This window comes from Lactuca serriola, chromosome 5 (assembly GCF_051521515.1).
Source record: "Lactuca serriola cultivar US96UC23 chromosome 5, Lser_US96UC23_V15, whole genome shotgun sequence".
Lineage (NCBI taxonomy): Eukaryota > Viridiplantae > Streptophyta > Magnoliopsida > Asterales > Asteraceae > Lactuca > Lactuca serriola.
The window spans coordinates 14,133,604-14,147,861 of NC_136412.1; the positions used below are offsets into that span (position 1 = coordinate 14,133,604).

General features: G+C 40.6%; 1 non-coding gene across 1 annotated transcript; it reads right to left on the reverse strand.

Annotated features, from left to right (window-relative positions):
• Positions 1 to 6,583: 6,583 nt before the first annotated feature.
• LOC145055920 (small nucleolar RNA R71) lies at positions 6,584 to 6,690 on the reverse strand. Its single transcript, XR_013685466.1, has one exon. It is a non-coding gene; the product is annotated as a small nucleolar RNA R71 (small nucleolar RNA).
• Between the last annotated feature and the right edge of the window lie 7,568 nt (positions 6,691 to 14,258).

Here is a 14,258-nt window from a genome sequence, read left to right on the forward strand (position 1 = left end):
TTATTCTTCACTCCTTGCCTCCTTGCTATAACCAGTTCTGCATGACCTACCACATGAACAAAGAGGAGGTCACGTTGAGCAATCCTCAAGGCCTGTTGAGGACTTATGAGAGCAACCTCAAGGACAAATCCGTTGCACCAACTCCTACTACTATTGTTAACCCTGTCTTAGCTATTAGGCAAGGGAAGGGTAAGAAGATGAAGGATCCTTCCAAGAGCCACCATAAATGAAAGTCCCACGATGACACCTCTTCTAGTGGAACCAAGGTTGGTCCCGCTGCACCCTCCTCTAACTCGAAGGATGCAGAGTGCTACCACTGCCATGACAAAGGGCATTGGAAACGAAGCTGCCCGAAATATCTGCAAGATATCAAGGATGGGAAGATCAAGTCGTCATTCGCAGGTATTTATTCTATTCAATCTAATGATTCATCGCATGTTATTTCTTGGGTTCTCGATACAAGGTGTGGTTTTCACATTTGTTCTGATTTGCAGGGCCTAAGAAGAAATATGGATGTGGAGCATGGGAAGATAAACTTGATCATGGGGAACAGAAGAACATCGCATGTAACCAAGATTGGAGTTTACTCTTTAGTGCTTAGTAATGGATTAGGACTAGATTTGAATAACTGTTGCTATTCGCATGAAATGGAAAGAAACATCATTTCTTTTCATGATTTATATAAAAAAGTTTTTAGATTTTCGTTTGATAATGAAAAAGGTTCTATTAATGCTTTCTTTAATGGTGTTTTCTATTTTGAAGCATTTCCTTGTAATGGAATATATGAAACTATGATAGTTGCAGACAATTTAGAAAATGATGTGTTGTGTATTGATTCTTCCAATGGTTTGGATAAAGCATGCTTGTGGCATTGTCATCTTGGACATGTTAACAAGAAGCACATAGCCCAACTCCAAAATGATGGAGTGTTGGAGTCATTCGACCTTAGAGACGATGACGTGTGCGAGTCTTGTTTACTTGGAAAGATGACCAAGTCACCCTTTACTGGTTCTTGTGAAAAGGGTGAGGGTTTATTGGATCTCATACACACCGATGTGTGTGGCCCCTTTAGATCTACCACAAGGGATGCGATACGCTTCTATATGACTTTCACCGATGATTATAGAAGATATGGGTATATCTACTTAATCAAGCACAAGTCAGAAACCTTTGAAAAGTTCAAAAAGTTTAAGCAGGAAGTGGAGAATCAGTTGGGCAGGAAAATCAAGATGCTTCGATCCGATCGAGGTGGAGAGTGCCTTAGTCTTGAGTTCCACGACTACCTCAAGGAATGCAGAATTGTTTCGCAATTGACGCCGCATAAGACACCACAGTTGAATGGTGTGGCTGAGAGGTGTAATCGAACCTTGTTAGACATGGTTTCTGTGACATCCCTATTTTCACGGCCAGAAAAGGCCGATTTTGTTTTAATATTTTTCATAAAAGTGTTGTGGAATTTGTTCCCAAAATAAAATATGATAAAGATTTATCAAATCATTTCCGTAGAAATGTATTTCATTAAAAAGACTCGGGATATCATGTTCGATACAGATCAAAAGCATAAACAGTACAATACAATACTTACTGCATTATTTCATATCTACAGGTCTATATCTGTAATCCCTCATCCAAAACATCACATCTATGCTCAAGCGCCACTACCTGTAATACATGAAACTGAGTGAGTCGGGCTTGGGAGCCTAGTGAGCACATAGGGTTTTCAATCCAGCATAAATAAGTTTATTAATTTCATCAACCAACAATAACCCGATTACCCGTTTCCGTCATCCTCACATTACGTCCCTAAAACACCTATCATAAGGGACCTAGACTAAGGATCAACATCGGGATGGACACTAATGCTAAGGGGATTGCTCAGTAATAAATGTCCTTAAGGCAACCATGAGGGGGATGGAGTACACCGGTGAACACATCGTTCACAAACACCTACAGGTTGTGAGCCTGCTAGCGTTCCACTTGACTGTCTAGAAGAGTCTGTGGTCGTCATCCATACTCCGCTAGAGGACAAAATCAACAAAAACATTGTGGCCTCTCATCATTTTATCACACATCGTCTATTACATCTATCCATGTTTTACCCTAACATTTTTGTAGATATAAAATACATATACTGTTTAAATCATTTAAAACGTGTATAAAAAAATTTCATCAGCATAGACAACAAGTATTCAGACAATATGCACACATAGCACATATTTTATATTAAATACTTCATATCTATGTGTAAGATGAAAGTAACTATGCATTCACCTAAAAAGGTGGTGAATCCGAACTCAGACAGCGCTTCGCTTCTTAAAAATAATTTCCTTCGGCGAAACCTAGTATTATTACCACTAGAGTTTAGTCTATTATTTGTCGAGACTAATTAATAGTCTAGCTATTATTACTATTATATAAGCGTTAAACAATACTTGTATAACCCATAATAATAGCCCAAGTACTTATTATAAGCTCCTAATAATGTTACTATGATTAAATAAAAGCTATATTAAAAATAGCGTAGGTGTAGCTCACTTACAACGAGTTTTATAGAAAATCAGGCTTTGCTTGGAGCAGCGTTCCCAAGCCAAAAAGCTCTTCTTCTTGGAGCTATCGAGCACCCTGTGGCTTCCGCCTCGTGCTAGGGAGGTTCCCTAGGCTTTTCGGGGGTTTTGGGGCTAGAGAAAGGTTCTAGAGAGAGAGTAAAGAAAAGAAAAGAATGGGAAAGGTGTGAAGAAAATGAGGGTGGGAGAGGTTCTATTTATAGGGTGAAATATGGTTGAACTTGGTGCCACATGTCACCATCTGGTGGCAACATTTGGGGAGAAAGCAATGGCCAAGATTTTGCCACGTCACCCATTTCTCACAACACACATGCGACTTCTAAAATCCATAACTTTCACATACGAGTTTCGTTTTTAACATTATTTATATCCACGCGTAGGTAAAAATAAGATCTATAACTTTCATTTTAACTCCGTCGGCTAATTCTCGGCCGATCTTAAATTTAACAGTACGAGGAGATTATATTGTTAAATGTCCGCGTAAAATTCATAACTTCTACATACAGACTCTGTTTTCGTCTGTCTTTTTACCGTTGAGTTCCTATTAATGAGATCTTCAATTCTTATTTAGACCGCGTAGTCCAAAAACCTCTTGATCTAAAATTCGAGTTTCAGGTTGTGCACTGCTTGGGGTGATCGCATGGCACCCACCATTGTTATTCAGCCTTAGATGTTTACTCTGATAAAATAAAATAATATTTTAGATATGATACTCTGATGTAATATGTTTTGAATTAATTGTTGGCACTTGTGGTTTTATTATTAAATTAAAATGAACTTTTTGGGTCGTGTTTTTTTTGGGATGTTACAAGTTGGTATCAGAGCCTTGGTTTGAGGGATTCAGACATGCTCTCAGGTGTATCTGAACTCAAACTAAGGGATTGGTGTGAAAATTTTCAAAGGAAAATCATTTTCATAAAAACGAACCTTGAGAAAAACGGAAGAGTTTTGAAAAGAGAAAAGAACTTGAAAAAGAAGAAAAAGGGTGTGGTGCATCCAATCAGCCGAGCTCAAGTAAGTTTTCCCAGATTACCCATACTAGTTTATGTTATGATATTTTTATTAGAACTGCATACTAGTTTAGGACTAAGGATATAGGAGGATGCCTTATGTTCCTGTAATGTGTGTATGAGCTTTATGAATGGCATACTAGTACGACTTGATTGAATTATATGGTTAGACTTTCCCTTTTGTCTGAATGTTGCTTTCTATGTGCTTTGTTGGACTCTGAGTGTTGGGAGTTATCCACTAGGTGAATACGTCACGTCACATGTTATCAGGGTTGAATAATCTTAGAGTATTGGATTTGGCCCTATTGCGTAGCTCTTGGCTGAGTCCAACCGTTGTAGGGAAGAGTCCTTTACTCGAAGGATTATCTGAGCCTTGTCACATGTGATGGTATTCAGGTAATGGCTAATTACCATTACGAAGATGCCTTCAGTAGATAAGGACTAGGTTCGGGTGGGAGGTTCCCTAGGGCAAGCATGGGATGAGATTAGTGCTGGGAGCAGCAGTAGTAGTAGTAGTGAAAGGGACTTGGTGGAGTCAAGACAATTCTTGAGGAAAGTACGGATAGATGTGGAAGGTAGTAGGGGCCCATACTACTGGAAGCAGAGGATCTGTATTGAGTCAAGGAGGGCTTAGATAAGACCAGGGAACTTGTAGTGAGTGTGAGATTCCTCATTAGTGAGGAATATTGATATTGTCATGTTTATACATATTTTTAGGCAATATTTAAGTACATTTTTATATATTTTTTGGTCATTTGCATAGAATAATGATACTTATAAGGTTAAATTATATTTTGCAGCAAAAAAGAAGGCATTTTGAAAAAGGGACTAAAAGCGTTAAAGGATGGAACTTTGGAGGTTGAAGGCTTGAAAGACAAGCAAAACACCCAGAAAATACGTACTCACGACGTGAACAGTTGATGGTTCACGACATGAGTATAGAAAGTTAGAAGATAAGCATTCGGGGAGAGGAATCCTTGGCGATCACGATAACTTCCAGTTCACGACGCGAGGTTTGAATTCTCACGACGTGAACAATGATTTTCCAGAATATATATATATATATATATATATATATATATATATATATATATATATATATATATATATATATATATATATATATCATTCTCCATTACGATTAAAAAGACTTTTGGCTGAAGGAAGAGGTTCCAGGAGGCGATTTATAGCAGAAAAAAGGTTTTGGAAAAGGTTTTTCAACACCAAAAGAGTAAAAGTTCATAATTTGTTTACTTGTTTAATACGTATGAACATGTTTTCTTATTTCAATTGTGTTTATGTGTTAGTTGCTACTATGAGCAGCTGAATCTAGCTACTCTTATCTAGCTAGATGAAGCTTCTAACTTATGAATAGCATAATTTTATATGGATTTATTTAGTTGGTGAATTACTTGTGTTTGACTTATGTTACCTAGCATGCTCATGTTATTACTTTAAGTTACCTTAATTCATGTTGTGTGTAGCATAGTGACAATTAACTGCATGAACATGATAACCTAGTAATTTAGTGAACATTGAATTGCTAGAGCAAGGATCAACCATAATCTTAGTGAGTAATCGAAGTAATTAACTTTGTTGTGCTAGAGAACATAAATGATGAACATAATTGTGTTTGCATGATAAATCTTACATAACATATTCATAATATAATTGGTTTTGTGTTTAATTGTGTGTGACCATACATAGTTATACATGAATTAATTAACTATTGGTAAATTTAGACCTAAATTACTAATATAATAACAACCAACTTGATAATCCATAATCATTAGCTAGCCACGAGGAAGAAGTGGATTCGAACTAAATAGGAGTGTTTTTAATTATTGATTGAGTTTTTGTTAAAGAATTAAGTTCATCTAAACATGCAAAATTAGATAAAAACCCCTTTAACTTATTAATAGTTAGATTAATTTATAGTGAATAGATTAATTAATAACACCGTTCCTTGTGATCGACACCCGACTTACCTAAGCAATATTGTAATCTGACTAGGTACACTGCCTACAAGTGCATAGTTAGTCTAAGTTTGTTACATTATAAATATTAAAATTAGTGGGTACTTCCGTGCACATCAAGTTTTTGGCGCCGTTGCCAGGGAACGGCTTAGTTAATTATTAGTTTGTTTGCCTTAAAATAATCGATCCTTTTTGTAGTGTAAAACCTGCAAGAAGTTATTTTTCTGTTTTATTTTTTATTTATTTTCTGCATTACAGGATTCACGACGTGAACCTTTTAGATTCACAACGTGAATTCTGTCTGCCTTAGTTTTGCTTATTTTAGTCCGTTTTCTTAGTTCATTTTTACGTCTTATTTTTGTTTTTGTTTTTACAGGAGTACATGACCAGAGGCTCTAACACCCCTTTGGTGATGCCGCTTGAAGATCATGAGTCTGCAATTCACAAAAAGAAGACACCTCTACAAGAATTCAAATCAGTGTTCTCAAAGAAATCGGGGAAGAAAACGGGGGAGTCAAGTTCATCCTCAAAGAACAAGAGCAAGCTTGAACACTTGGATCAAATACCCGTCCAAACCGAGTTTGAATAGTATACCGAGCTTGAATTTGAAGAACATACAAGTGAACCCGAGAACGAGCCAAGGAAAGAGATGGAAAATATTGAAGAAATGTCCATGGGAGCTTACAGAAAAAGAATTCAAGATGATGTGGGTCCAGGCTTAGTACAATCTAGAATCCCTGCCACTGCCACATTTGAGCTGAAGGGACATATCATTTCCGCACTAAAGGATATCCCATTCTATGGAAAGGATCATGAGGATGCGTTCAAGCACTTAGATGAAGTGAACAACATTGCTGATTACTTCAATGTCCCAAATGTTAACAGAGACACTGTCTTGCTAAGGATGCTTCCCGTTACCTTTAAAGGAGCTGCAAAAGATTGGTTAAAAGCACTCTCACCCGATACAGTGACTACTTGGGCTCAAATGCGTGAGCAGTTTCTAGACCAATTCTGTCCACCATCCAAGATTGCTAAACTCAAAAAGGCAATAGCCAATTTTGAGCAAAACCCGGGGGAGTCACTTTACGAAGCTTGGGAACGTTACAAAGGGTTGTTAAGGAATTGTCCTCAACATGACCTTAACATTCAACAAGAGGTGTCCATATTCTATGACGGGGTCAATGTGATGACTAGACAACTCCTTGATTCTCAAGGGCCACTTACAAAGAAAAATCCGGGCAAAGTCAAGGAATTAATTGAAGAATTCGCAAAACACTCTCTTGAATATCATAGTCCAAGGAATGAAGGCATTAAAGGAGTGGGGGTGCACAACCTGAAGAGATGGTTGTTGTGATGGCAATGCTTAACACTATGGAGAGGAGATTGACACAAATGGACCAATCAATTCATGCAATTAGAGTTGGTTGCGAGAGATGTAGTGGTCCACATTTGACAAAAGATTGCAACTTGGACGAATATGGAAACAAGAAAGCTCAAGTTTGCTATTCGAGTGGGGACAAGTATGATGAAGATTGGAGGAAACCAAAGAAAGAGTGGCTGCCTTATGATGAATATAAGAAGCAAAAGGAAGAAAAATATAGACAAACTGGCAGAGGCTTCTACCAAAAAGAACAACCACCAACTGAGAAGAAACCCAATCTAGAGACCATGCTAGTTAAGTTTATGGAAGCTTCAGAAAAGAGACACGAGGCTACTTATTCCGCTATTAATGAACAAAGAACTTTGATGAAGAATCATCATGCATTGATGATAGAACAGCAAGCTTTAATAAATAATCAACAAGCCTCCATCAATAATCTTGATGTGCAACTTGGTCAACTAACCACTTTGGTTCATGAGAAGACGTCCCCGAAAAATCCTGAAAAGAAGACCCAATCTCACGTAATGGCCATAGATACTGAAGAAGAGGCCATCTTTGAGTTCCTAGAAGCATTAGAAGTGGAGCCATAACAGCCCGATCCAAAGCCAAAGAAGCCAAGACTCGAAAATGAAGAAGCTGTTGGAACACCAAGTTCACGATGTGAGCCCGCTATGCTCACGCCGTGGGCTCTATCTAAACAGAAAAATTTCGTCCCTGTTTCAGCTTATCAACCACCTCTGCCGTTTCCTTCCCGAGCTGCCCTTAGTCCACTGGAAAGAGAGCATATAGATTTTATTAAGCACATGAAGGATATCCCGATTAATACTCCCTTTGTCGAGTCGTTATCCAAAATTCCCGAATATGAAATTTTTTTACAAGACTTGATAGACACTCGTCAGCAACTAAAGAAGAATTCTAAAGTTATTCTAAGTGAGCAAAGTTCAAGGGCTGTATTGGGAGACATACCTAAGAAGATGGGGGATCCTGGACGACTCACTCTTCCATGTGAGTTTGGGAACAACATGAAGGTTTATGCTTTAGCCGATTCTGGGGCTAGCATAAATTTGATGCCTTATTCATTTTATCAGAAGTTGGATATTCAGAAGTTGAAGGCTACAAGGATGACTATTCACATGGCGAACCGTTCAGTGACACAACCCAGGGGCATTGTGAAGATATTTTAGTAAAAATTGGGAAATTCATTTTTCCAATAGACTTTGTAGTATTGGATATGAAAGAAGATCCCAATGTACCGATTATTCTTGGTCGTCCGTTACTTGACATTGCTGGAGCCCTTGTTGATATACGCGAGTCTAAGCTCACCTTGAGGGTTGGTAATGAAAAGGAATTTTTTGGGATAGAAAATGGCTTTCAAGGGGATCATGCTCAATGTGACATCCCCAAAATCACGGCCAGAAAAGACCGATTTTGTTTATGCTTTATGAAAATCAGAGTACTTCGTTTTATAAAATGGTTACGGAATGTGTTCCCAGAAAAACATGGTAAATACGTTATTAAAACATTTTCGAGGAAACGTATTTATTTCATTTTAAAACGTTTGGGATGTCATCGTTAATACCGAAACATAAGCATAAACAGAACTTACAATGATTTACACTAGTGATCTACATCTCTTTAAATCTCTCAGTGTAATGTCACTTCACTTCGTCACCTGTGATATACATAAACTGTGTGGGTCAGGTTGGGAAACCTGGTGAATACATAGGGTTTTCAACCCACAATAATATAATTGTTATGTTTAATCATCAAACAATTAACCCCATTACCCATCCCCGTTATCTTCTTTACTCTTAAGGATTTAACCTAAGAGTCGTCTATCCTGCATTCGTTTATTCCGAAGTCCCTTACTTCCAGGGTTATAGGACTGGCACTAAATCCATAGCTGCCAATGTTCGTTCATAAAGCACTAATTCCATAGCTGCTATAGTCTATTCATCGGGTACTAAATCCATAGCTACCAGTCTTTATCTAATAGGTACTAAGTCCATAGCTACCAATGTTCAACAGGTACTAAGTCCATAGCTACCAATTCCTACAGGTACTAAATCCTTAGCTACCAGCGTCTAACTAATAGGTACTAAGTCCATAGCTACCAATTCCCAACAGGTACTAAATCCATAGCTACCAACGTCTAAAAGGTACTAAGTCCATAGCTACCGGTGTTTGTCCCATAGGCACTAAGTCTATAGCTGCCAATGTATACTCACGTCATCTTCTATCTCTCATCATTCATCTACCCATCTCATACCCAACATTTTTGTATATATAAAATACGTATACAGTTTAAGTCCTTTAAAACATGTATAAAACGTTCAACCAACATAGACAACAAGTATTCAGATAATGTGCACACATAGCACGTAGTTTATATAAAATACTTCATATCTATGTGTAAGATGAAAGGGACTATGCACTCACCTGAAAGGTGGTGAGTCGGCACTCGGACAGCACTTCGTTACTCTTAAAACAATTATCCCTTGACGAAACCTAGTATCATTACCACTAGAGTTTAGTCTAACGCTTGACGAGACTAATTTAATAGTCTAGCTATTATTACTATTATATAAGCGTTAAATAACACTCAATATAACTCATAATAATAGCCTAAATAATTATTTTAAGGTCCTAACAATGTTACTATAATTAAATAAAATCTATATTAAATATACTATAGGCGTAGCTCACTTACAGCGGGTTTTTATTAAAAACCAGGCTTCGCTGGAGCAGCGTTTCCGAGCCGAAATCTTTTCTTCTCGGAGCCGTCGGGCGCTCCGGGGCTTTCTTCTCGTGATAGGGAGGTTCCGTAGACTTGGGAGGGGTTTAGGGAGGCTAGAGAGAAGTTAGAGAGAGAAAGAAAGGCTTATGGTGTGAAGAAAATATGAGGAGTTCACCCTTGTATTTATAGGAAGTGTATAGTAAAGTAGTCTCCAAGCTTCGTCCGTAACTTTTGCATACGAGCTCCGTTTTTGTCTGTCTTTTTACTGTTGAGTTCCTATTAATGAGATCTTCAACTTTCATTTAGACCTCGTTGGCTAATTCTCATTCTATCTCGGATTTACAAAACTGTATCAAATTCGCCGCGCTCGAAAAGTAGGGACTAAGCTTCGTCCATAACTTTCGCATATGAGCTCCATTTTTGTCTGTCTTTTTACCGTTGAGTTCCTATTAATGAGATCTTCAACTCTCATTTAGACCTCGTTGGCTAATTCTCATTCTATCTCGTATTTACAAAACTGTATCGAATTCGCCGCGCTCGAAAAGTAGGGACTAAGCTTCGTCCATAACTTTCGCATACGAGTTCCGTTTTTGTCTGTCTTTTTACCGTTGAGTTCCTATTAGTGAGATCTTCAACTTTCATTTAGACCTCGTTGGCTAATTCTCATTCTATCTCGTATTTACAAAACTGTATCGAATTCGCCGCGCTCGAAAAGTAGGGACTAAGCTTCGTCCATAACTTTTGCATACGAGCTCTATTATCGACGTTCTTTATATCCACGCGTTGGTATTTACGAGTACTACAACTTTCATTTAGATCCCGTCGGCTAAAAATCGACCGATCTAAAATTCAGATTTCGGGCTGTGCACTGCTATGCTAAATCTTAGAAAAATCATAACTTCCTCATACAAAGTCAGATGTAACAGCCCAAAATCTCAAAGTATTGTTAAATTGCATTTTGGGGGTGTTTTAAAGGGGAGACTCGGCGAGTCGGGGCCAGACTCGCCGAGTAGGGTCGCAGACTTGGTCGCGGGTTCGCGACGTGACTCGACGAGTCCAGATATGGACTCGGCGAGTCGACGCTGTTCAGCAGAAACCCTAGCCGTTTCGTATTGGGTCGTATATAAGGGTTGTATTGTCGTCATTTCGCGTCTTTTGGCCGATTGTGGAGAACCCTAAACGATTGTGGCATCTAGAGCAAGCTTGAAGGCCATTAGTGACTTGGAGGAGATTGTAGTGCAAGAAGAGGAAGGATTTTGGCCAAAGGAAGATCAAGGGGATTGAGCTCTGAAGTTTGGGGACACAGAGGATACATTATTCAGGTAAGAACTCGAATTATCCTCGGCTATGTTGATGTGTTATGGGATTAGGGTTTATGAAACCCATTTGGAGATTTGTCGGATTATTATGTTGTTATACAAAGGTTTATACCCTGGTAATAGGATGATTAGAGGTCCAGAAGTCCCATTAGTGTGTTTTTCGGGAATATACGTATCTCAGGAAGCAGTTGGATCGACTGCATGGCGTGGACTCGCCGAGTCGGATGATCAGACTCGGCGAGTAGCTTGAAGATTCACTGGGACTCGCCGAGTTGTTCTTCAGACTCGGCGAGTGGAGTCGGGGTGGCCCCGCGATTCTTCCAGGAGTGAATCGTCGAGTCAAAGAGGATACTCGACGAGTAGAAGGGGAATCTCAGAGGATGGAAGGACGACCAGACTCGCCGAGTCGCCAGGGAACTCGCCGAGTCCAGTCGAGCTGACATTGGACTGCTGACCAGAGTTGACTGGTGTGATTCTTAGGGTCAGTTAACGTGGAAGATAGAAGTATTAAATAAAGGATATATGATGTTACAGGGAGCTTGGAGCTCGGAGGATCAAGTGTAAGGGATTTCGGGAGTTGCTATCTCCCAGTGACCGCGAGGTGAGTCTTCTCACTATACCTCACCCGGAAGGGTTTGATTGTGTGACCGGAAGGTCAAGTATGTTGAGTGTTATGTTTATATGCTATGAATGGAAAGTTAGTTGCTACGTGTGATATACATGCTTATATATGGGCCGGAAGGCAAGGTATTATGTGACAGAAAGGTCAGGTGTGATATATGATATATGTGCTTTATGTGTTAGAGTATTTGTATTATGTGTTATATATGTGTATGGGCCGGAAGGCAATTATCTTGTGGACCGAAAGGTCCGGGCCGAAAGGTGATGTTATGTGGATCGAAAGATCCGGGCCGGAAGGCAATGTTATGTGGATCGAAAGATCCGGGCCGGAAGGCAATATTATGTGGACTGAAAGGTCCGGGCCGGAGGGCGTATGTGCGTAAGGTATATTGGGGAACTCACTAAGCTTCGTGCTTACGTTGTTTATGTTATGATGTTTCAGGTTCTTACAGTAACGCGGGATGGCAACGGTTCGATTGTACACACCGAAGAAAGAATTGTGTTTTGGAGGATCCTGGTCTTCTCTTATAATAAAAATGGAACTATGTTTTGTAATTCGAATGTGAATAAGATTCTACACAAGTGTTTTTAATATTAAATTGATTATTTAAATGGAAATTTTATTTTTTTTAGAAATCACGGTGTTACAAATTGGTATCAGAGCCTTGGTTTGAGGGATTTGGACGCGCCTACGGGTAAATCTGGACTCAAACTGAGGAAGTAAGAAAAAGTTTTCCAAATAAATGGTTTTCTAAAAGTGAATAAGAGTTCAAAGAGAAAGCAAGAAAGAGCAGTGTGTACAATCAGCCAGAGCCAAACGGTGATTTCCCAAAATACCCTTACTTTTGTGTTATGAAATATCTATTATGCACTTTATGAGATATTATTGCATGCTAGAGACAGGCTAGGTATTTCACATCTTAGAACTAGAGTGGCCTGATTTGTGATGCCTTAGTCTAGGGTTTGCTGTTATATGTGCGTTATGCTTTTGTGTGTATGTGATGAGTGAGAGCATCTAGTTAGAGCGCGCAAGGGGTAAAGCTACGGGGTACAGAGGTACTTCCGAGGATGAGCCGAGAAGGTGGAGCTACCACAGATGGGGAGTCCTATGTATGCTTCAATGCTCGAATGCTGCTTGCTTTGTGCTTTGTGGAGTTGTCGATGATGGGAGTCAGCTACTAAGTGAGTATGACGATACTCAGGAGGTAGAGGGCTGGCATCATTAGGAACTCTTCAGCAGCTGATAGCAAAGAAGTGGGAGGACGGCGGAAGGGACTAGGGAGTAAACCTAGCCAGACGAGTGCGCGGGTAGAGTAGAAGATTTCGCTGGAAAGCGAGCACGCGCGATGAGATGGGTGAAAGAGCAGGTTTATCAGCTACTTAGGAACTCTGGGATGGTCCGTGTGGAAAGTATGGGTAGATGTGGCAGGTAGTATGGGCCCGTACTACCGAAAGCAGAGGACCCATACTTGATACAGGGGGCATCCTGAAGGTCCTAAGGAACCGATTGAGGGGTGATGTTATGGTTCGGATACCATACATCGGAACGGATACAGGGTGATGTTATGGTCCGGGCACCGTACATCGGAACAGATTGAGATGGATGTTGTGGTCCGAGTGCTATACATTGGAGCAGATTGGGGAGTGGTGCTATGGTTCAGGTACCATACACCGAAGCATGTTGAGGAGGGATGTTATGAAATGAGTACCATGGTTCGTAATGGATGATGTTTGCGGCTATCTTGTTATCCGGTTATCGATCGGACGAGCACGAGCGAGCGGGATGCGAGGATTCGCGAGATCCGGCGTGATGAGGTTGCTGCATTGTTGCGGGTTGAGTCGCCAGAATTGTTTGGGTCGATCAGGACCACTATGATTGAAGTAGTTTGATGAGCGATATGCGGCTTTCGCAGAGACGGCTGCCGCGGCGGTTACAGCGGCTGTAGCAACGGCAAAGAAAAGGGGCTAGTCGGGGTTTTCAGCATCGGGACTTCTATTATGCGAAGCCTCCCACATTCGATGGAGTTCAGGACTCGATTGTTGCTACGAGATGGTTACCAGACATGGAGGGGTGTTTCTCCACGAGTTATGCCCTGCTAATCAGAGGGTGGAGTGTGCTCTGAACCTATTGAGGCTCGGGGCGAAGGATTGGTGGAGGTTGACCACGAGGTCATTTTCCGATGCGCAGAGGGCTGCGGTTTCATGGGATCAATTCAGAGGGATGTTCAGTACTCGCTATGTTTCGTGAGATGAAAAGGAGAGATTGGCTCGGGAATTCCTTGAGCTGAAGCAGGATTTGGAGTCGGTGATTGAGAGCACCGGGATGTTTATTGAGAGGGCGATGTTTTGCCCTGAGTTCGCTTCGGAGCAGGCTCAGGTGTCCCGATATCCGAGTATGCTCAAGGGAGAGTATCAGACAGTTCGTGCCTGCGCAGAGGCGCGAGACCGTGTTGGTATCGCAGGAGGCCGCCATGTGGCGTGAGTTAGAGGTTGAGTTGCAGTTGCGTGAGATGAGGTAGGCCCCGATGCAGTCGCAGTCGGCGCCGAATCGGTTCAGGACCGTAGACGTTGGAATGGGGGATCGGAGCGGCCACACTTGTGGGAAGTGTGGGAGGAGTCACACCGGAGTTGCTGGTCCGGTGGTGCATGC